Source organism: Schistocerca gregaria, chromosome 3 (assembly GCF_023897955.1).
Source record: "Schistocerca gregaria isolate iqSchGreg1 chromosome 3, iqSchGreg1.2, whole genome shotgun sequence".
NCBI classification, from domain to species: Eukaryota; Metazoa; Arthropoda; class Insecta; order Orthoptera; family Acrididae; genus Schistocerca; species Schistocerca gregaria.
In genome coordinates this window covers 799,353,613-799,377,575 of record NC_064922.1, presented here as the reverse complement: position 1 = coordinate 799,377,575, position 23,963 = coordinate 799,353,613, and the positions used below count along the sequence as shown (strand labels likewise).

The following is a 23,963-nucleotide window of genomic DNA, read 5'->3' as shown; positions in this document are numbered from 1 at the left end:
TATACCAAACTGTGTTAATGTATCTACTAAATCACATGCTATGTTTTTAGTTTTCGAAGGTGACCATCGTTCCTCTGCCCTTGTAGCGTCGTTCTACACACAATTACGGATTATATCCAAAAAATACAACCTGGACAACAACACCAAAGACAAAAAAACTATGACGTTCTGCCGAAAACACCCAGTATAACGTGAAGCAAAAGATGCGAAAAGACTAGTAAATCGTTAAATGAGATTCTCGAAACGAACTGCTTGTTACACTAAATGGGATCACAAAAGGAATGACGATGTGTTGAAGGAATTGAAACTGGAATCCATCACACGTTATACCCAGAACTACCGAAACAAATGGAGAAAGCAGTTACAACGAAAGACAACAAAGAGCATCCTAAAATCTATTTCATACCACCACCATAAAGGTGTACGATCGCTACATACACCAATGAAAAGCCTGAACGAGAACTTCTGTATGAGACTATAACACTTCAAGGGGCCTAATACTGGGAGGAATGATGACGATTATATTAATGATGATGACAAATACAAGGTTCTTTTATCTATGAAGTACATTCAAAAAGATTTTTGCCAAGCATTTTATTTTTTCGTGTACATCTACTTCACCGCCTTCGAAAGAATTGCCTTTAGATGGTATACACTTCTACAAGGCGGCTGGCTCGAAGCTTAACTCGACGTAACCGATTTATAACAGTTCGTTGTGTCAAAGTGGAGCCAGCTGCTACTTGAACTGCTGTTGCAGGGACATAAAGTTGCACCTGAACCATACTCCGAATTCTACAGCTTCCTCTCTCAGTAGTGCCACGTGAAGGCTACGGCTTTGGCGCAGTGGATACACCGGTTCCCGTCAGATCACCGAAGTTAAGCGCTGTCGGACGTGGCCGACACTTGGATGGTTGACCCTCCAGTCCGCCATGCGCTGTTGCCACTTTTCCGGTGCACTCAACCTCTTGATGCCAATTGAGGAGCTACTCGACTGAATAGTAGAGGCTCCGAAAAAAAAAAAAAAAAAAAAACTTCATACGACCGGGAGAGCGGTGTGATGACCACACGCCACATCCTCAGCTGAGGATGACACGGCGGTCGGATGGTCCTGATGGACCACTTGTGGCCTGAAGACGGAGAGCTTGCTGAGTGCTAGTGTCACATGGCCATCTGGAGTCCGCCTCTAGTTGTTGGTTATATAAAGTACTTCACGACTGCAATAAAAGCCTTACTTAGTCCATAGACGTTTCGTTGTATTTCCGTGCATCTTCAGCAGCCAGTGTAACTGTGTGATATTTCTTAAAAATCTGTTTAGAACGTCAGTAAATAGTTCTGATGTTTAAAATTACTGCTATTAAACAGTGTCGAATTAAAATATTTATCCACGATTTATTATTCCTTTCGTCATTTCTACCTTTCTTGCACACATAGATGTTCGATTTTAGTTCTCTGCACTACAGTGGCTCTGAAAATATTATCGTTTTCGTGTTGTGTCGATCCAATTACAATTGGTGTACTTTCTGTGGTGTTAGGAGATGTGATAGTCTTTCGTTTTGTTGTTGTGGTGTATTCTGTCTCTGTGTCTGTCTCTCTTTCCGCTTGCGTGTTTGTGTCTGTGTGCGTGTATTTTTTGAATAGTGCGAGATAAACTTATTAGCATCAGCGTGAACTTTTATTAACCAAACTGGTATCAAACGTGTCTCATTTCCATAAGTAAAGTAGCATGGCACCATTTTTTTTATCTTTAAAGCGTTTGGAAAACCTTTGCTATTGACACACAGAAATCTGGAACAAACACTGACTGTTCATAAGACCTTTGTAATAACATGTAAAATTTACCTCAAATTTGTTGTTAGAACAGGTAATAATTCTAGCCAACATGACGGTTTCCGTTGTTAGAGTACTTAAAAATCAATACGATCACCAGCCAGGCTGCTGCGAAGCATTGTACCAACTATATGAGAACGCAATCAGTCAGGAAAACCTATGTCTATAAAATATTGTCCTTTCGAGAATAATTTACTTGAAACATACTTCTTCCTAAGCTAATATATTGGTTACATGATTAAGGGCGATTCTGACCGTGGAGCGAGTCTAGGACTGCAAAATATGTGAGAGCTTTAGTACACAATCTATTATTTGATCAAGTTATGTAAAAGATTTTTTGAAAACACAGGAACCCTGGTAAAAAACTGCAGGTATCCTCAATGCATTTCAGTGCACAAGCTGTAATGATAAAAACACACAGAAGCCCTTGGAGCGTGGGAAAAAGCAGAGAAACGATGGCGCCAAGGTTTTGCAACATTGAAAACCGTTGGCTTTTTTCGGCTCCTGATTTCAGGAAATGCACTTCAGTGGCCCCTCCTAGGCTGCTACGACAACTGGTGTCTTTTTCCTTCCACAGGAACCTAAAAAATAAGTGCCTTTGTTACGTTTTCTGAAAATACTGGTTTTGTAAGAGGTTAATGTCTTTGTCTTCTTCGGTCCCAAGCCAAGAAACGGCCATTGTACAAAATTCTTCCAAATAAACAACTAAAAGCAACATCTAGCTAAATATGTGCCATGCAGTTGTTCTGCTATAATCCTAGGTCATGTCGGTGATAATTTAAAGCTTTTCATCCGTAAATATTTAACTTCGCTCATGTGTTTCACGTCCAGCTTTTTGGTAAGGAATCAAAATATTAGTGTCACTACCTATACTAAACGAAATACTAGCTCTTATGCCTAGTAATGTAACACACGTGAAAACGAAAATCACAAAAACTAGTATTCCAGCCAATTACGAGTAGAGATTGTAATAACTGATCAGACAGCGCTGACTAAAAATTCAAAAAAAAAATTATTCTGCAAAGATATTAATGCAAGGATCAGACTGGTATCAGTTATTTTCCTAATAATGATATAGACATTTTTATTATTACTGACATAAAGTAACGAACCATATATAACTGAGACATGGATAGTGGAAGCAACTGGATGCAGTAGGAATGTATGAATGCTGAACCTTGCTTAGGATGAAGAGCACACATATAAAATATGGAGTGAGAGACAATGGAAGGAGAAAGATGTATGCTTAAAACCAGTACCAACAGCAGAAATATGGACGTTAGCCCGAAGATGGGTGCCATTTTCGAAATCTTTAATGATCGCCATGTTTGTCTCGTCACTTCATTACAGGAATTCTTTAGCCTCCAGAAAATTCTATATATATGGGATGTAAGATGCTATAGCAAAGTTTATGACAATAATATTTCAACTGGATGTTAGAAGAAGTATAACGTAAGAAAAAACAATCGATTTAAAAAATATATATGCGTTAGAGAGGCTGGTGCTAAACTCTCGTTTTACCGTCACTTTGTGAGTCAGGTTTTGCTGTGTATTTTATCAAGGAGTTTGTCATTTGAGTTAACAAGGCTGAGTGGACAGCAAATAAGGCTTTTACACCCAGAAAAATCTAGTAGACTACTTTTTGTTTTAAATTTATGCAGCATCAGAATTCTCAACCACTTATTCTGCTCAAAGTGATTAGTCGCCTTTCTGATAATTGTTTATGTTTTCTTAGCATTTGAAGAAAAGCAAAATTTTACTCTATAACTAATAGCATTTCGTAAAGAAAGTCTCATATCTGGTGAGAAAAAAATCTTCTAGGGAACTAAAAGACATTTTAGAACGACAAATGTTCTCATACCAATGTTTTCTTAACAAATAAAAATCTTCGAGTGAATTGACACGCTCTTCCATACGTGAAATGAAACAAATCACTTTTTTATTGGGGAATAGACGCCGAGTATTGCTTCCTGTTTAAGAACGCATGGGTAAACCTGATCGAAGCCGACCACTGAGATAATGGAAGGAGAGGAATGAATATGAGAATTTAATAGCTGGTTTAACTACTCTCTGGGACATAGTTCCCCCACGACGGCTACAGGCAGAGAAATATAAAGCCCCGAGAGACAGTAATCTAAGTATAACCACAGAGCAACGCTTGCGCTCTAACATCAGAAACAGAGAAATTATTATAAATCACGTTCGAGCTATGCTGCTGTTTTTGGCGGTTTATTTCGTTTGTTGTCCTTCAGAACATTATGACTACCCTCTTATAAACGTTTTGATTCACATTTCGTACCCAATACAGCTAGAATTCTGCGTGGTACGTATTCGAGAAGTTCTTGATAGTTTTCCTGTGGTATCTGGTACCAAAGGTCTACGCGTAGGTCACGCACGGTCCGGTGGTTAGTAGGTGGCATATATAGTCGTCGCACGTTCCACCGGCGAATTTGGTAGCTATGATATCAACGTTAGCTCACTATAAACCTCCTTAGATAACTGTAGCGTGCCTGACTTTGAGACACGGACAGTTATCGTACTGCAGGATGCCATAGCCGTCGAGGAAGTCAATGGGCATGAAGGGATGTAAGCAGTCCGTATCAATCTTAGCGTAGTCCACAGTCGGCATGGTACCATAGATCCCACGGATGACCAGGTGAATGTGCCTCCCGCTTGCCTGTGTCTTTTAACGACCAGATGTTCTCCTGGAATGATGGCGTATTTGGACGCGACTATTGACCTGGTGTAACAAGACTGATCCGCGGTCCAATCTCATCGATCCTTTGCCCACCACAATCGTAACTTTTAGGTGATCCATCACAGAAATCGTTGGGTCGACATGGGAATATGCAGGGGTCTTTTGCTGCAAAGCCCTATGTTGAGCAATATGTGCCAAACTGTGTGATCCGAGACACGTATACCGGCAAGAGCGTTGTATTTTATCTTTGAGCATTTCTCCTAATTTATGGATCTGCCAGTCGTTCGTTCTGTGATGTGCCATGGACGTCCAGCAACAAGTCACCTACCAGCCGTTTCACCGTCAGTCAACCACATTCCATGGATATTCACGAATGTAGCACGCGAATAGCTGACCAGGTACGGTGCTTAGGAGATACTTGTTCTCAGGCGCCGGGCCATAATAGTCCGTCCTTTGCCAGAATCTCTTTTGTCAATGAATTTCTCCATTTTTACCCCGTATCGTCGCTGAAGTTCGTCTCTTCTCCTCTTATATAAGTAGCTTACGGTACCACGTGTCTACAGTGTCACCATGCAGCATTCAGTTTCGCGGTATGCAGTTACCGTACTGTTTTCGTTTATCAGTGTAAATACATTGTATCGCACACGTGCGACTTTTTATCATTGGTCCTAGATGGTACACATACAGTAACGTAAACTGCAGTCTCGTCTGCGGCAGCATTGGGATCGGGGATCTCTTCTTTGAAAGACAACATACTTACACCTAACCAGTCCACTACATGGTAGGAATACTGTGCTCGTTAAGCAAGTGATAGCTACCTACACAGGCTGCGGTGAATGTTCATATTATAAAAATAAATTTATGTATGTCTTTATGTGTGTATGTTCCACATCGTCTCCCAAATCACTGGACGGATTTGAACCATACTTGGTACACATATTTCTCATTACCATAGCATAATTGCTGTGGGGGTAAGTACCACCTATCTATCGTAGTTTAAGGAGACATTACGTCATAAACAATGAGATGCGTGAAAAAGTGCCGTATTGTGCGTGACGTCTAAATTTATTACTACTTTTCTGCCAACTCTACCCGGCCGTTGTGGCCGAGCGTTTCTAGGCGCTTCAGTCTGGATCCGCGCGACCGCTACGGTCGCAGGTTCGAATACTGCCTCGGGCATGGATGTGTGTGATGTCCTTAGATTGGTTAGGTTTAAGTTGTTATCAGTTCTAGGGGACTGATGACCTCAGATATTAAGTCCCATAGTGTTCAGAGGTAGAAGACGAGGAACTAAGTGCATTAACCTCTAAATCAAAAGTAAACACGCAAAAAGTTTCAAAGATTGTTCTTTAAAAAAGGCTAATAACTATATGAAAGCTTACTGAAAAACTGACCACCTTGTACTGACAGTATACAAATATGCCGCTCAATTTACCCACACAAATATATAATTGTGCGGCCAATAGTTCAAGAGATATTACGTAAAAAAATGCCGCATCATACATGAAATTTTAATGCATTTGTTCTTTACTACTAAGTCACTCCTACTGTACAGTCACTGTGGGTGATGGCGATAGCAGTCTAGAATTACAAAGAGATGCTGGCAAAGAGACGTTTAGAAAATCGCGTTGTAGAAACGCAAAGTAGCTGCGCACAGCGTGCGGAAACTGTCCAGTGTGATGTTTCTTAAATTGGTTACTTAAATTTATACTTTCTCTGTACAACTGTTTCAGAACTTCAAATGTGTTTCCCCGAATGCCATGGAATTATTTTTTTCTCTGCAAACATAGATTATTTTTGTTTCTAATAGATAACTGTCAAAATGAATACCCTGGAAATGTGGAGTTTGTCAGCTAGTTCTTGATAACAGTTGGTGAAAGTATGGGAATGCAATGAGAGCAGTAGAGAACTACCTGCTGACGTCGCACTCACAAACCGCGTGTCATCAGACCGTAACCACAAGATTCAGTACGTGTGCGCATCCCTTGATCTCTCTCGCTTTATTGGCCCCCGGGGAAGCGCCTCATGAAGGCAGTAACGTGCTTATTTTTCTGCGTGAGTGTTCGAGCGGCCAGATTTCAGCGGCGGAGCGTCTGCTATTTCGCGGGGGCGGTGAGAAAAGAGAAGGCTCAGGTTTGCTCTGCGTCTCGGCGTTGGTGGGGGTGGGTGGGTGGAGAAGGGGCGGTCACGACGCGGGCGCCCTCCGAGGTGGGGGTGAGTAGAGGTTCAGGGCGCTGTGGTGGGGAGGCGGAAGTTTAATATCCGCGGCCAGCGGCGTTCTCCTGGTTGGAGGGGGGGAATGATGGGGGGAGAGCTTCTCTGGAGGTAAGCCGTGGCTTAAGTCCGGACTTCGCCGCTTTGGGGACTCCCTGCCTAGTGGAAGGTTGAGCGAAACGTGTCTGCAGGGACGAGAAATCAGGGGAACAGTTCGTCATCACCTGTCTCTCCTCCCATTCTTGTTTCATACAAAACTACTGTCAGCTACATGGCTGTGAAGTTCGGTACATCCGCGGTGTCCGTTATTTACATAACCGTCTGGTTGTTTACAGTTAGACAGTTTGGCAGTATCGACATGTTTACGATCGGGAAGATGGGCTTGGTTCCCAGAAACATCATCATACGCTTCCATCATGTAACAATGGCTCTGAGCCCTATGGGACTTAACTTCTGAGGACATCAGTCCCCTAGAACTTAAAACTACTTAAACCTAACTTAACCTAAGGACATCACACACATCCATGCCCGAGGAAGGATTCGAACCTGCGACCGTAGCGGTCGCACGGTTCCAGACTGTAGCGCCTAGAATCGCTCGGCCACAACGGCCGGCCATCATATAACATCCTCAAAGTAATGGATTAAGGCAGTCAAGTAGATGCGATATTTCTTAGTGCCTCTAAACAAGTATGTAGGAGCCCATTCTATTCTTGATATATGTTAACGACTACACAGGCAGTATTAGTAACCACAGGCTGTTTTGCAAAGGATGCAGTCATCTGCAATCATGTAATGTCGGCGGTGCACAACTTTTGTCAGATATTGATAAGCTTTCAAACTGATTCAGAGGTCGACCAATTGTTTTCAAAGTACAGAAATGTAAAATTGTTTAATTGACAAATCTAGAAAACCGCAGTGTCGTATGACTGCAATAACAGTAAGTCACAGTTGTAACAGGTCATCTCACACAAATACCAGAGTGTAACAGTTTGTATGGTTACGAAGTGGAATGACCATATAGGCTCAGTCGTAGGTATTATAAGCTGGAGACTTTGATTCAGTGGCAGGATTCGAGGAAAATGCGGTCTGCTAACGAGAATGTTTGTTAAAACCAATGCAACCCATTCCAGAATATAGCCCACGTGCCAAATAGGTCTGTATGTAGATCTAGACCCACCCCTTTGATTATTTCCCTCTTCAACTACAGTTTTCAACAATGACATCGTAACACTTGTCCAATCATTGTATATTTTCGATTGATTACATTATTCACTAGACATTTTTTGTGGTCAGATCGTTGCAGAATGTCTTCCCTATTAACTCCACAATCCATCAAATCTTCAAGTACCCTGGAACACCACATTTACCATGCTTCTATTCGTTTCATATCTGTATCCCCATTGCCCACGTTTCGCAGTCATACACAGGTGTGGCCCATATATAGCTTTTCATTAATACTGATCAGGTATCAAGGTATACGTTTCGAATATCAGTAGCTGGTTTGATTTTATTGGAAACCCTTTTGAACTGTGCAGCGAATGCTATATATTTGTTGCATCTTCAGTCTTCATTTACCCAGCATCGGATGTAACGAAAAAGGGCTGTTTCTTGTTATAAAAATCCGTTTTGTTTGTCATTAAGTTTTACTCGTGTTTTAGAATTTTATCTATTCTATTTTACGGGAAGTCAAAGGACGTCCAGATGTTCAAATGTCTTCTGTCGAACACAGAGAACAGTGTAAGAAACTGTTCACTATATACATTAAGATCAACAAGTATATTTAATAATATCTAAAAACATAGCCAAACTAATTTCAGAAGCTTTTCAGTGCGACATTGTCGTACAAGACATTCCCAAAATTCTCTCCACGTCTGATCTCCAGATGATTGCTGCGACCGTTGAAAGCCTCAGGTTCTATGCAGATTTGATGAAAAAAGAAAATTTATAATTAGAATAAAATCATTTCGGGTGTTTAGCCGTATCATTATCAGACAGATAAAATGCCGATGTTTCCACAGACTTTACAGGTGGGTCCTTCAGGGTGAATGATTGCTGTAATGGTCTTCGCTACATAGTGACTCACTTCGGTTAAAGGGTGACTACCGACGTTACATCCCGAGTGGCCAAAACACAAATCGAAGTAAATATAACTATGGTGGGGTTGCTATACTTTAGGTTATTTTCTGTGTGCCTCTTCCAGTTTAGAGGTATGCCACAGCGAATCGGTAGCTTGTATCCAGGGGTAGTACTTTCCTGCAGCGAGACGTTGAGGTGGCACGACAATTCTCTTGAGAGAAGTCCCGCGCGGCATCAGCGTCTGACTACAGGAAAAACCGCCCCTGGGTTCAAGCTGCCGATTCGCTGTTGCCAGGCACTAGCATATCGTAAGGCCACCCCTCCATAGCAGTCTTCGGTTTATTCAACGATAACCCAGAATGGGACGTCAGTAGCCACGTGACAACCAAAATAAGACACTGCGTATGGGAAGATCATCACCAGAATCCAGCAGTTAGGCGCCCTGAAGAGAAGAGCTCCAGTATTTCAAATCTTCGGGGTTTTAATTCACGAAATACTTCACAGGTGGCAGGTGGATGTCAGTATGTAACGTGCACAATATCTCGGGAAGCGTCTACGTGACGCGACGCTTTTTTCTCTTTCTTCTGTTCCCCGTCTCGCCGATCTGTCGCTGTTTCCGCCGTCCACGCACAGCATCTCCTCCTTGAGTCCTCCCGCCCTCCCATAGACACATTCCTCGGTCCTAGGATTGCGCTCAGGTTCTTGTGCTGGCGGCACCTCTGCTGTTGCTCCTCGTGCCTGCGTAGCTGCTTCGTTCTGGGGTATCTAGTTTCTCTTCTTATAATTTCAGATTCTCAGGTCTTACTGGGGACTCATAAAGGATCATGAACGACTTTTGTATTAAGAAGACCGGAAAGAAATGTCGTTTTCTTTAGCTTTAAGTTAGATAAATTTTCAAAGGCTTTTTTCTGTGATCAGTGATGTTGTCACCTTCGTTGTTAACAACCTTTGCCCAACACTGTGCCAATTTTCAATGCAATATCCAAATCTAGAGGTGGCATTCTGGACATTTTCGAAAATTTCCACTTTTTTGCCTTGCAGAAAATGTTGTGGCGATAGTCGTACGTGGAAATCCGACGACGCATTATTGGGCGAGCACGGTGGGTGAGGTAGTACCCTCCACCCCACGCCATTAACTTTTTTCAGGGTTCTTCTTGAGCAGTGCGGTCTTGCGTTATCGTGTTACAGAATAACTCCTTTTGTGTTGTAGATTGCTGGACATTTTTCAATTAAAGATCCTTTACTCGATATAGTTGTTTACAGTACAGGCGTGTATTCATAGTTTGTCCAGGTTTCAGCAGTATTCCACCAAATACATAAAACCGCCTTTCATGAGTGGAAATCTGACCTTCGATTAAGTTCGTGGAAATTCATTCTCTTGCGTTTTGGATTATCACAGAGTACCCATTTTTCATCTCTAGTGATCAAGCGATCACAAAATGCTTCTTTACTGTGTCGCCAAAGTAACAAGTTGTGGGAACGACACACCTCCTCTGCGTAATTAAGAAATATGCTGAAAATGTTCTTGTGTGGTCGCCAAGGGTGGTTGAGAGTATTTGACAGTGCCTTGATTGTCTGACACCGATTTTCTTCCAGTTCTACCCTTAACATATCATTATCTAAAATTAATGGTTTTCATGATAGTTATGAGTCGGAAAGTTGGAAAACACCTCCTGCATACATGAATGGCATACAACAGGTCGAATCACCAGATTGATGTACAAATTAGGAATCAGGATGCTTAAGGTAACCACGCGTGTGCTCCTGCCGTCATCCCGCACCATATCTTCAATTTTGTCGCTTCAGTGAGTCTAGCTCACTGACTGGTTGGTTTCAGGCCTTCAGCTTGCTTCCTTGTAACCAACCCGCTACCGTCACTGGCACTGAGGCAGAATCGGCTTTTATCAGAAGCCGAAACCGAACTCCACCCTGCCCTCAAATGAGCTCTTGCTTGACACGACTGAAGTAAATGGCTGTGAAATGAGACTGCTGAGTCTTTGGCTCGGAGCAGTCCTTTGAAGTAACCGGTTTGCAACATTTTTGTCACGTTGGAGCCAACTGTTTCTCAAATTACTACTGCAGAAGCAGAACGATGTGCCAGAGCCATACACTGAACACAATGGTCTTTCCTCTTGGAGCCAGGTCTTCTTGTGTCCGAACGTTCTCTTAACATCCGCTGTCAGCATTCATGTACAGTGAACACATTCCTGCCAAGTCTTTCTGCAGTATTGCAGAAGGAACCTCCAGCTTCTCGTAGTCCTGTTACACAAAGTCTTTCAAACTCAATGAGGTGCTGATAATGGCGTCTTTGTGGCCTTAAAATCGTTCTTGATTAACATCAACTCACCACGTCCAATCTCAAAGGTAACTAGCGCTCACGACCGTTACAGCGTACAATTAAAGGGGTCCTGATTTGCTTTCTCACAGCGGCACTCTTATGCGAGTGGCCCGAAATTTAAATATACATCTTTCAAATGTATAAATACGCCTACCAGCTTCCGTTTATGTCACACAACTCCTTTGTCTTGAGATTTTTTCCCGTCATTATATTTTACACTTCATCTGTCTCAAATCCCTTGCACGAACAAACATAGCAATTTCTAGCCGGATCGTATGTATAATTTACAACTGCCTAAGAGTAAGTATTCTGATGCATAACATACACAGCACGGTTTAGAGGAGTTTAAAATGTAACGTGGTGTACTAGCCTTTCCACTTTCGCATCTGTCTGCCTTCGGCCGATTTCAGGAGAACAGGTAGTGCTGAGTCCACGTTTCGTGATGAAACAGTACGTGCCATTTCCTCGGGTTCACATAATGCAGATCTTCCGCAAATATCTCTGACATCTCGTAAATTCTGCGGTTCGTTTCATCACTGTCCCAACTCCTCAGCAGGAACCGGCTCTCCAGGACTTTAAGTGAACCTCATTTGTGATTACGTTTACGCAGACTATAGGGAGCGTTTAGGCGTGGCAGCGAATAGTACATGTGTCTTGGAAGGCGCTCGTGGGCCTTGAGCTCTGCTCGCCCGGGTTGCCTAGCTGTGCTGGGCAGTGCCTTGGCGGCGGTGAGACGTGGCAGCGCGCCGCCGCCGGCGTTATGACGGCTGTCGGCTTGCGCCGCTCACCTGCGTCTTCTCCGCTGATGACGGGCGCGCTATTTCCGTCAGCTGCAGGACCTGCGCACCGGAAAACGTCTCTGCAAGTCGGCCCTGAATATCCAGAGACCGCTGCAAGGCATCGCCTAGGCGATAAAAAAGAGAACTGCTGCCATCCGAGCGACCGGAATATTCGGGAAACTTTCTCACCGCTCCTATGTTTTGCCGTTGGATATTTTCTTGCCCTCGCGCCCTTTGAAACCCAGTGCGCTCCCGCTATAAAAGAACTATCAAGGTCTCCCTGATACACTGCTGACAATTCTGACCCTCTTCTTTCTGTTCCGAACTTCTAATACACTACTGGCCATTAAAATTGCTACACCAAGAATAAATGCAGATGATAAACGGGTATTCAATGGACAAATGTATTATACTAGAACTGACAAGTGATTACATTTGCACTCAATTTGGGTGCATATATCCTGAGAAATCAGTACCCAGAACAACCACCTCTCGCGGTAATAACGGCCTTGATACGTCTGAGCATTGAGTCAAACAGAGATGGATGGTATGTACAAGTACAGCTGCCCATGCAGCTTCAACACGATACCGCAGTTCATCAAGAGTAGTGAATGGCGTATTGTGACGAGCCAGTTGCTCAGCCACCACTGACCAGACGTTTTCAGTTGGTGAGAGATCTGGAGAATGTGCTGGCCAGGGCAGCAGTCGAACATTTCCTGTATCCAGAAAGGCCGATACAGGATCTGCGACATGTGGTCGTGCATTATCCTGCTGAAATGTAGGGCTTCGCAGGGATCGAATGAAAGTTAGAGCCACTGGTCGTAACACATCTATAATGTAACGACCACTGTTCAAAGTGCCGTCAATGCGAACAAGAGGTGACCGAGACGTGTAACCAATGACACCCCATATCATGACGCCGGATGGAACGCCAGTATGGCGATGACGAATACACGCTTCCAATGTGCGTTCACCATGATGTCGCCAAACGCGGATGCGTTCATCATGATGCTGTAAACAGGTCCTGGATTCATCCGAAAAAATGACGTTTTGCCATTCGTGCACCCAGGTTCGTCGTTGAGTACACCATTGCAGGCACTCCTGTCTGTGATGCAGCGTCAGGGTAACCACAGCCATGGTCTCCGAACTGATAGTCCATGCTGCTGAAAACGTCATCGAACTGTTTGTGCAGACGGTTGTTGTCTTGCAAACGTCCCCATCTGTTGACTCACGGATCGAGACGTGGCTGCACGATGCGTTATAGCCATGCGGATAAGATGTCTGTCATCTCTACTGCTAGTGATACTAGGCCGTTGGGATCCAGCACGGCGTTCCGTATTACCCTCCTGAACCCGCCGACTCAGTATTCTGCTGGCAGTCATGGGATCTCGACCAACGCGAGCAGTAATGTCGCGATACGACAAACCGCAATCGCGATAGGTTACAATCCGATATTTATCAAAGTCGGAAACGTGATGATACGCATTTCTCCTCCTTACACGAGGCAACACAACAACATGTCACCAGGCAACGCCGGTCAACTGCTGTTTGTGTATGAGAAATCGGTAGGCAACTTTCCTTACGTCAGCACGTTGCAGGTGTCGCCACCGGCGCCAACCTTGTGTGAATGCCCTGAAAACCTAATCATTGGCATATTACAGCATCTTCTTCCTGTCGGTTAAATGTTGCGTCTGTAGCACGTCATCCTCGTGGTGTAGCAATTTTAATGGCCAGTAGTGTAAATTTTCATATCATTAAAATATTTGGAAGATATCTCAATTAGCAAACGTAGGAAGGCTACCGGATAAGATATTAGTCACTCGCCTTGGACGAGCACATATGTCGCTTTGCAGTGCAGTGCATTGTGTATACAGAAGAATGAAAAAGAAATCTGAGACTCTCTTAAGGACTATCAGTTTGACGTTAGGATCGACGGAGAGACCAGAGAGACAGGAAGAATTTAATCAAATGGCCCTGAGCACTATGGTGGTGGTGGTGGTGGTGGTGGTGGTTACTGTTTAACGTCCCGTCGACAGCGAGGTCATTAGAGACGGAGCGCAAGCTCGGGTAAGGGAAGGATGTGAAAGGAAATCGGCCGTGCACTTTCAAAGGAACCATCCCGGCATTTGCCTGAAACGATTTAGGGAAATCACGGAAAACCTAAATCAGGATGGCTGGAGACGGGATTGAACCGTCGTCCTCCCGAATGCGAGTCCAGTGTGCCACCTCGCTCGGTCCTGGGCACTATGGGACTTAACTGCTGAGATCAGCAGTCCCCTAGAACTTAGAACCCGTTAAACTCAACTAACCTAAGGAAATCTCACACATCCATGCCCGAGGAAGGATTCGAACCTGCGACCGTAGCGGTCGCGTGGTTTCAGACTATAGCGCCTAGAACCGCTCGGCCACCCCGCCCGGTAAGAATTTAATCTTCGTCGCCTTTATCGTCAATCTATTTGTTTCACTACCACCGGGAAATTAATCAACAAGTTTCAAGAAACATGCAGTGTGTTGGACAAACTCCGCCCGGTCGTCCAGAGACTTCAGACGAAACGAAAGAAGCTGTCTTTGCCAATGTCTATGCTAGCCCAAAGAAATCGCTTCAAAGGACATCCACGGAGTTGGGTGTTCCAAGGTCAATCATCCACAAAATCCTGGCAGTGGAGAGGCTTGATCCGTACAAGTTACAAATATTGAATCACGTAAATGAAGATTACCCCGATAGACGAATGCAGATTTGCGAATGGTTTGCAGACAAATCGAATGAAAACATTAATTTTACCAAAGACTGTCTGTTGGTCAGTGATGATGCTGTGTTTTATGTCAATGGCGAGGTCAACAGACAAAATCTTAGATACTGGTGTCAAGGAAATCTACAGTGGATGACTGCATCCAAGCGGCAGGGTTGCGTAAATGTGATGATGTGGTGTGATTTTCGGAAAGCTCATGTACTAGAACCTTTCTTCTTTGCCGAACTTGTTGTTGTTAGACTTATCTGTACATGCTCAGAGACAAATTGATGCCCAAACTGAGTGTTTGGGTGAGGGTCTTTCAAACAGGTTTCAGCAGAATTAGGTCCTTGCCCACTTTGCTTCAGCTCTTAGGGATTTGTTGAATGACAATTTTCATTACTGGACTGAGGTCTTGTGGAGTGGTTCCATCGATCGCAAGACCTCTCTCTCCTTGATTTCTTTTTCTAAGGTATGCTGAAAGAGCAATTTTACGCAATGAAGATTACGAAAATATGCCACCTGATAGGACGCATTACAAGTCAGTGTGCTGAAATCGACGGCAATTCAAACCTATTCCAGCGAGTTCGCCTAAATCTGGCTAATCGCACCAAATTATGTATTGGGAAGCACGAACGTCATGTATAAATTATTATTTGTTAATATTAAAAAGACTGAAATGTGCTTTATTACTTTTTATAGGAATTCCCAATGTACCCAGACGCTATAGACACCCTGTACAATACATATGAAAAACAAGAAGAACTTACATAGCAACAGAAGTGCTAATGTACCTTCCATTGATACGAAGTGAAACGTTCCTCACGAATGTGGAGAACATAAAAGACTTTTTGTTTAAGAGGTGATTACCAACTTGTTACAAAATTTGTAATCTATGTGATAAAAATGTAAATGTTCATTTCTAGAAAATCGTAAATGTATGAAAGTTCTTCGCCGACTGGTTTAAATTTTGAAATAGTGTTGCATTCGAATATGCGCGTGTTTTTGTATACTTACTGTAGAGCCACAAGGGATATATGCTCGTTCATAAGTAAAGTAAATTAACACATAAATACATGCATACCATGCGGCACTCCAGTAGCACGTATTCTAATGCAAGTATGAGGCAAAATTTCAAAGGACATGATATTTTTGCTGACAATGTGTTCGTTCCTACTAAAAAAATAGAGATAGATATTGCTACAGACTACTTCATAACCAGCACATACAGTGCAAGGCCTCACTTGCACGCTACTTTTTATGTAATTACAACAGCAAAAGGCCACCAACAACAGACCAGTTCTACAATTTATTTCATGTTATATCTATGAAGTGTGCTCTTTGTTTTTTATATTTCAGTTTTGCTTCGGTGGTCTGCATACTGTCTTATATAATGATAAGGACACGAAACCTAAAAGTTTTTTTCTCTTTATATATACATTGTGGTATTTCCGTGTACAAGAATTATTTTTTGGTGTCATTTTCTAGTTATATGACAATATGTACATATCATATCCCTGTCATTATGTCCCGCACTTTCCGTAGACATAGTCTACAAATCTACATAAACGTTTGTGATTGGCCCTGCCCCCACCTAGGCACTTCACGATTTTTTATTACGTTAACTATAATTTTTACCACAAGATACAATACTGTATGTACATGACGTTTTTTACCATTATATTTATGATTGCTGCAATTTTGTGTGCGTTTTTTGGCATTCGTTGTCGTCACTTATGTATGATATGCTGCCACCTTGTAGCCACTTTAGTCTTCTTGCGCGGCTTTCCAGCCACTTGATCACGGATGTTCAGTTCCTATTCAGTGTGGCGCACTTAAGTTGACTCAGTACACTGTATGGTGAATGTTCCCTTAATTGGTATGTATAATATCATTGTACAATGTGTTCGAAACTTGACATTGGTTTCGTAAAAATCTCTTTTCAGAATCTCGAGATGATATTTCCGAAACGTGGTCACACAAATACCAGTGCTATTTTACTATTATTGCAGCGTTCATAATAGCTATTCTCATACTCATATCAAGCTTTTGAAGATTTACGATTTTGTACAAACGAACGTTGACATATATTTAAATAAAAATGTTAATGCTCCTGTGTTCAAAATCTTAAAACTTCTAAAATTTCTTCGCCGACTGCTTCGAAATTTTGATACACAGTTGGATTCAAATATGCACGCGTTTTTGTGTTTCTACTTAAGTATGCACCTACATATAATACACGAATACACAGGTAGTAATTATATTTTTATTATTATTTAAAATTATGTAATAAATAAATATGTAATTCACAAAGGGTAAATATTACCACTAAAGACTTCTAAACGTTTTTACACAGTACTCAAATGAAGTTTCAGGTGGACACAGTCTGCACACACACACACACACACACACACACACACACACACACACATATATATATATATATATATATATATATATATATATATATATATATATATCAAAAATAATGTTAGGAAAAAGAAAGTTGTGTTCATGGATTATCAGATTCTATTTTGAACACTTCCACGGAATATGAATATCCAATAAGAAAAAGCTTGGCTCAAGGTCAGAGAGAGAGGGTGGAAGAGGAAATGGACATTATGGTGGGAGGAACTGGAGACAGAGAGCGGGAAGGAGGAAATGAAGAAATGAAGAGAGAGGGAGAGGAGAAGATGGCTATAGGAAGGTGATGGAGACGACAGATAGAGAGAGGGTGCTGGAGGAGATGGAGAGACAGGATGGAGGAGTAGATGCACACAAGGAGGGGAGTGGAGATGGTCAAGGACAGAGGGCGGGGGGGGGGGGGGGGCGAAGAGGATTAGGACGTATATCCAACTCCGAAACGTGTGTTTTCTGTTTTTTCCCCTTTTTTTTAACTTGCCTGAACCACAGCAAAGCAAGACTGGGAACCGCTTGTTGTGCAACATAATGAGGTGCATATGATAATCTTCCGACTGTTGTAGCCACGTTTTGTGAAACATAAAATTATTTTACAGATTTACGTTAATCACATTACTGCAACGAAGATGTACAGAAGTCAAGATTTAAACTATGTGTGAATCAGTCATAACTTAAATGTTAATTGTATTAATTATTAGTAATGTATGTATATCAGTCCTTTCTTCTAAGAAACTCATCATCGAGAAAAGCTGATATTCGGTGAGTCGCAGATATTTGTTATTAGTGCCCCTTCTTATGGATTACAAAAAATGCGTGTTGCTGAATAGTGTATACCTATCTAGAATAAAGTAAGAAATTTTTAATCTCTATGAAAACCATCCTAAATTCTAGTACTGATTCCATGACCTGAGCAATTGATTTTAAAAAGAAATGTATTATTTATGACGAACTTCTTTGAGGATTAAATAAATTGGAGTGCAGTACTTGGTACACCAATTCTCTGTAAAAGCCACTGCTGTATGTTTTGGAGTTATCACCAGAAACATTACATGCTTTTGAATTTGACGTAGAAAATGATACCGTATCGCACTACAGAATGAGCGTAAACGTAGTATGCTACCTGTTTTCCTTTTGTATGACTATCTGTATCCCCATTACGCATATGGGATCAATTTGACGGCCTTGATGACATCACTGTTCGCCTCCCGCTTGGTATTAATGAATGTCGGAACCTCATTATCTGATGTTGAATGTGGAAGGCTATTGCTACTATATCTATAACATCTTCCTGCCAATTAAATTTACTGTCAAGTCGTAATTCAAGGAATTTAACACTGTAAACAGCTTCGATCAGTTCGTCATCATTGTTTAGGTACTGGGAGGAAAGTTTTCGCAAGCTCTAAATTGCACATAGTGTATATATTCAAAATACAGTGACAAATAATTGCCTAAATTTCGAAAAGACACGCTATTCATCATGTACAGTTGCTCTTCCAACTCCTCCGCAGTCTTAGAGTGTTTCAGTGTCTTCCGTAAAAGATACAGTTTTTATTTCTTCTGAGTTATAATTCCCTTTCCAAAATGCATCTTGGTGTCCTTTACTATCTGATCTTTTGTTCGGAATATACTATCGCTGCTAGCTCATAATTACTAAGTGTGTATACCAGTCATCAAGGTCAGAAGCTTTCTATAACTCATCAAATGCTGTAAATGTAATTTTACCTTTCCTTAACCAAATGTTCTAAGATAATTTGATGTAAATATAATGCAATAATTACGTAATGATATTCCACCGACTACAGGAAACTGTTACCTGAATATGTATCAATAAATCAGATTCTAAGCAACGAAATGAGTTGTAGAGATAAAAATAACGAATACCTGTGTGTCAAATAAATTGCTCAGAAGATCAGCTGTGGACACATACATACACTGGGAAGTTTTCATAACAAACAAAATGTCAGAGACGAGTGGACACCAATCAAGAGAGAACACAAAAGAAATAACTACATTTGCTACGATCCAGCAGCAAAAATGGATAATATAGTATGAAACGAGAGAAGGAAGGTTAGCATGATGATGTCGTCAGGGACAGAGGGTAAGCTCGGCTTGGAGGAAGGTTATGGATGAGATTCGGCTGGTTCATTTTCAGTAGCCTTGCAGCCAAGACTTAAGAAGTTCATAATAACATGTAACGAAATCTTTCTTCTTTTTTCTGGCCTCTTACAGAGTATTTCCGAGGAGAAATGGTAAGTGTTCAGGGATTTGGCAGAAAAGATTATTCGAAGCAAAAAATCTAGCAATCATGGTCTGTAAAATGAGTACCTTAAGATCTATGAGCACTATTTAAACTTCGATACTGTGTAACAAACCTCGTCTACTGCACGCTCTTTGCCTTCCGTACTTTGAGAAGTGGTAGTATGTATAAAAAAAGAAACCACAGTAATGTCCAGTAAACATGGGTCCTAAAGTGCATACCTTAAGTGCTATAAATAGTTGTTCGTCTTCGTTACTGTCAAACTGATCTACTGAAGAAGTGCATCTAGGGAAAAATTTCCAGTGACCTTGGGCTCTATAATGCATACTTAGGTAGCTAGCACTTCTTAGTCATCGATACTCTGAAATAAATCTCTTCTATTGCGAGCTCATTTTTCCATGTTTTGGGAGATTGTAGTATAGACCAACACAAGAAAAGAGTGTCCAGTAAATGTGAGCTCTATGGAGCCATGAGTACTTGCCCGTATTCGCTACTGTGAAGCACATCTCTTCGACTAAACAAATGCTCATACTGTTAAGGTATGCAATTTAAAGCCCATGTTTGCTAGACAATTATGTTCTTCTTTCGGACCATAATACCATCTCCAGAATTATGGAAAAAAAGAGCTTGCAGTAGAACAGATGTAGAAGTGCACACAGCTCTCAGGTATGCATTTCAGAGCCAGTGTTCACTTTTTTTTGTTTTGATTGATCTTTCCTACCGTATCCCAACTTATCGACCATTCCTCGGGGGACATCCTGTCGAGTGTGACTGGTTGGTATACCTGTGGCAACCCTTGTTCCCCTGTCCCCACGCCGGTTCGTAATTTGTATACTCATCTGTCTCTGTTTTTTGTCATCCCTATGTCAAAGTGTATGAACGTTTTCGAAATGTTTCCAAATAGTGTAACTTTGGCGCCTGGTGGGGTACTAACCTGATATTCAGCTAGCATTGTGTGGAGAACCGCCTAAAAACCACATCCAGTGTGACCAGCCCTCGTCATTAAGCTGCCAATTGAATTCGATCTGGGTACGGGCCCCTCTCTCACTCCATGAAACAGCAGTCCATTGGAGCTTCAATTGATGCATATACAGTACTGGCCATTAAAATTGCTACACCACGAAGATGACTTGATACAGACGCGGAAATTTAACCTACAGGAAGATGATGCTGTGATATGCAAATGATTAGCTTTTCACAGCATTCACACAAGGGTGGCGCAGGTGGCGACACTCAACATGCTGACATGAGGAAAGATTACAACCGATTTCACATACACAAATAGCTGCTGACCGGCGTTGCCTAGTGAAACATTGTTGCGATGCCTCGTGTAAGGAGGAGAAATGCGCTCAAATGGCTCTGAGCACTATGGGACTTAACTTCTAAGGACATCAGTCCCCTAGAACTTAGAACTACTTAAACCTAACTAACCTAAGGACAGCACACACATCCATGCCCAAGGCAGGTTCGAACCTGCGACCGTAGCGGTCGTGCGGTTCCAGACTGTAGCGCCTAGAACCGCTTCGTCATCCCGGCCGGCGAGAAATGCGTACCACCACGTTTCCAGCGTTGGTCGAGATCCAACGAGTGTTAGCAGAATATGCAGTCGGTGGGTTGAGGAGGGTAATACAGAACGCCGTGCTGGATCCCAACGGCCTCGTATCCCTAGCAGCCGAGATGACAGGCACCTTATCCGCATGGCCGTAAAGGATCGTGCAGCGACGTCTCGATCCGTGAGTCGACAGATGGGGACGTTTGCAAGACATCAACCATCTGTATGAACAATTCGATGACGTTTGCAGCAGCATGGACTATCAGTTGGGAGACCATGGCTGCGTATACCCTTGACGCTGCTTCTCAGACAGAAGCGCCGTCGATGGTGTACTGAACGACGAAACTGTGTGCACGAATGGCAAAACGTCTATTTTTCGGATGAATCCAGGTTCTGTTTACAGCATCATGATGGCCGCATCCGTGATTGGCGACATCCGGGTAAACGCACATTGGAAGCGTGTTTTCGTCATCGTCATACTGGCGTATCAACCGGCGTGATGGAATGGGGTGCCATTGGCTACAAGTCTCGCTCACTTCTTGTTCGCATTGACTGCACTTTCAACAGTGGACGTTACATTTCAGATGTGTTAAGACCTGATGCTCTACCCTTCATTCGATCCCAGCGAAAACCTACATTTCAGCAGGATGATGCACGACCGCATGTTGCAGGTCGTGTACGGGACTTTGTGCATACAGAAAACATTCGACTGCTGCCCTGGCCGGAACATTCCCCAGATATCTCACCAATTGAAAACGACTGGTCAATGGTGCCCGAGCAACTGGCTCTTCACAATATGCCAGTCACTACTCCTGATGAACTGTGGTATAGTGTTGGAGTTGCGCGGGCAGCTGTACCTGTACACGCCATCCAAGCTCTGTTTGACTCAATGCCCAGACGTATCAAGGCCGTTATTACGGTCAGATGTGGTTGTTCTGGGTACTGATTTCTCAGGATAGATGCACCCATTTGGTGGAAATGTAATAACACGTCGGTTCCAGTAAAATATATTTGTCCAATGAATACCCGTGTATCATCTGCATTTCTTCTTGGTGTAGCAATTTTAATGGCCAGTAGTGTAAGTACCTATTATAAATTCCGACTGTTTGTGTTCCTATCGACGGAAACTTTTGCCTGACTTTACACGGCGCAGATTGCAGCGTCCGTAAGTACGCACGCTGTGCCTCGTAGCGTCCAGCGGGCAGAGCGCCCGGCGCGCCGTCTTCGACCCGCGGCCGGACCGGCGCCGCACCGCACCGCGCCTCTGCCGCTCCACGCCGCTAGCCGCCAGCTCGTTAGGCGCCGTCAGTCGGGCCGTCAGTCAGCCGGGCTAATAATAGCCCAGCTCTAATGAAGGACGCCCCGCCGGTCAACCCGCTCTCACCTCTCGGGTGCTGCAGGGCTTTGGTTTACGTTTGTTCCGATACCCTCAAACCGCGGCACGTTAACAGAGGGATAATAGCCGACTGCCGGTAGAGGTAGTCAGTTTTGCCGACAGCACCAAGGTTCGTAATCGGACTGGACAAAATATTGGTCAGCCTGTTATAACAATGATGTAAGAATGCTGTAGAAGTTGTACAACGGGTACCTGCCGGTCCCGTCACCGTCCTTCGCTGCCACACTGAGGTGACAGAAGTCAGTGAATAGGGATATGCACGAATACAGATGGTGCCAGCATCGCGTACATAATTTGTAAAAGGGCAGTACGTTGGCGGAGATGTCATTTGTACTCAGGTGAGTGATGTGAAAATCTTTCTGGCGTGACTAAGGTCGTACGACGGGAATTAACAGACTTTGAACGAGGAAGGTAGACGCGTGGGGTATTCTATTTCGGACATCGTTAGGAAATTCAATATTGCGAGATCCGTGGTGTCAAGAAAGTGTCAAGAACATCAATTTTCAGAAAATACCTCTCACCACCCACATCACAGTGGCCGACGGCCTTCACTTAAGGACCGAGAGCAGCGGAATTTGCACTGAGTCGTCAGTGCTAACAGACAAGCATCATTGCCAGATTTAACTGTAGAAATCAATCACGATTGTACTAAAATTTTACACAACTATACTAGTCATTAGACATAAACGAAAAATGCCATGAACAGGGTAATAACAGTACATAAAATCCTAATGATGAGTGAAATACCAGCGACAAGTGGCGCTGTGGATGGGAAATTCGGGAAACAATCTCCAGACAGCTGTGGTGAGGTCAGTAGCATGCTAGCAGGGAACCTCTCAGCGTAAACAAAGTGCGTAGCGCATCATGTGGCTGGAACCAGCAAATTGAGTAAGAGAAAGAACAATAATCAGTCACTGGCTATTATCAAATCTCGAAAAGTTACTTTAGAGGAAAATAAGCTTGGGCACGAGTATATTACATTACTGACCATTAAAATTGTAACACCAAGAAGAAATGCAGATGATAAACGGGTATTCAATGGACAAATATATTCCACTAAAACTGACATGTGATTACTTTTCACGCAGTTTCGGTGCATAGATCCTGTGAAATCTGTACCCAGAACAACCACCTCTGGCCGTAATAACGGACTTGATACGCCTGGGCAGTGTGTGAAATAGAGCTTGGATGGCGTGTACAGGTACATCTGCCCACGCAGCTTCAGCACGATACCACAGTTCATCAAGAGTACTGACTGGCGTATTGTGAAGAGCCAGTTGATCGGCTACAATTGACCAGTCGTTTTTAATTGGTGAGACATCTGGAGAATTTGCTGGCCAGGGCAGCAGATAAACATTTTTCTGTATCCAGAAAGGCCCGTCCAGGACCTGCAACATGCGGTCGTGCATTACACTGCTGAAATGTAGGGTTTCGCTGCGATCGAATAAAGGGTAGAGCCACGGGTCGTAACACATCTGAAATGTAACGTCCAATATCCAAAGTGCCGTGAATGCGAACAAGAGGTGACCGAGACGTGTAACCAATGGCACCCCACACCATCACGCCGGGTGATACGCCAGTATGCCGATGACGAATACACGCCTCCCATGTGCGTTCACCACGATGTCGCCAAACACGGATGCGACTATCGTGGTGCTGTAAACAGAACCTGGATT

General features: G+C 43.0%; 1 protein-coding gene across 1 annotated transcript in view; it reads right to left on the bottom strand.

The window, feature by feature from the left end:
- The window catches only part of LOC126355609 (5-hydroxytryptamine receptor 1-like), a 569,460-nt gene that overhangs the window by 371,284 nt on the left and 174,213 nt on the right, over positions 1–23,963 (bottom strand). The window lies entirely within an intron of this gene.